Genomic DNA, 1151 nt, shown 5'->3' with positions numbered 1-1151 from the left:
TCCTTTTGTTTATTTGTTAATTTCTTTCCTTTTCTTTTTCTGTCTCTCTTTCTTTTTATTTATTTATTTATTTATTTTTGCTTCACTTTCTCCTTCTGTTTTCTTTTTATTTATTTATATATTTTTCTTTCTTTTTCTTTCTCTCTCTGTGTATCCCTCTGTCTCCACCTTTGTCTCTTTTTCGTTTGTTTCTGTTGGCGTTTCCTTTAGTATTTATTTTTTCTGTCTCTCTCCGTTATATGTTTCTTTTTTTTTGTTTGTTTTTTCTTTTATCTTTACTATATTTGTTTTCTCTTTGTATTAATTACGTTTGCTTATTCTTTATCTCATCTTTATATTATATTATTATTAAAATTATTAAAATTATAATAATTAATATTTTATTTATTTATTTTTTCTTTTTTTCTTTTTCTTCTGTTCAGACTAAAGGCCCAGACATTTCGTCTTCTCCTGCATTTCAACAAATCCGCGAACATTTAATTATTTTAATTCAGCAAATAGAAGAGAGTCAGGTAAACTCACTATTTCAGGTGTATAGGCAGCTCCAGTATTTCAGGTGTATAGGCAGCTCCAGTATTTCAGGTGTATAGGCAGCTCTAGGATTTCAGGTGTATAGGCAGCTCTACGATTTCAGGTGTATAGGCAGCTCTACGATTTCAGGTGTATAGGCAGCTCCAGGATTTCAGGTGTATAGGCAGCTCCAGGATTTCAGGTGTATAGGCAGCTAGTTGCACTTTATTTGAGGTGTATAGGCAGCTGTTTATATTCTATTTATATTCTGGGTGTATAGGCAGCTGTTCTTGTGGTTTATCTCAGCTGCATGTTTCACCAGCGAGTGTTTAGGGTTTAGGGTTTAGGGTTTAGAGTTTAGGGTTTAGGGTTTAGGGTTTAGGGTTTAGGGTTTAGGGTTTAGGTGCACATATTGTATGTAGACTGGATACTGGTGTTGTTATCTGTGTTATTATTTTTGTATCGTTTTGTTTCTAGGGTTTAGGGTTTAGGGTTTAGGGTTTCTTTGTTGTTATAGACAACATATATTATTATATAGACAAACAAAAGAACAAACCAAATATATTTCTTCTTTTTTTTGTTTATTTTTTATAGAGACAAACAAAACAACAAGCAATACATATATATATATATATATATAT

The sequence above is a fragment of the Eimeria mitis genome, genomic scaffold (genome assembly GCF_000499745.2).
Source record: "Eimeria mitis Houghton genomic scaffold, Emh_scaff1094, whole genome shotgun sequence".
Taxonomy (NCBI): domain Eukaryota; phylum Apicomplexa; class Conoidasida; order Eucoccidiorida; family Eimeriidae; genus Eimeria; species Eimeria mitis.
The sequence above is the reverse complement of the archived record's forward strand: the minus strand, read 5'-3'. Positions refer to the sequence as shown.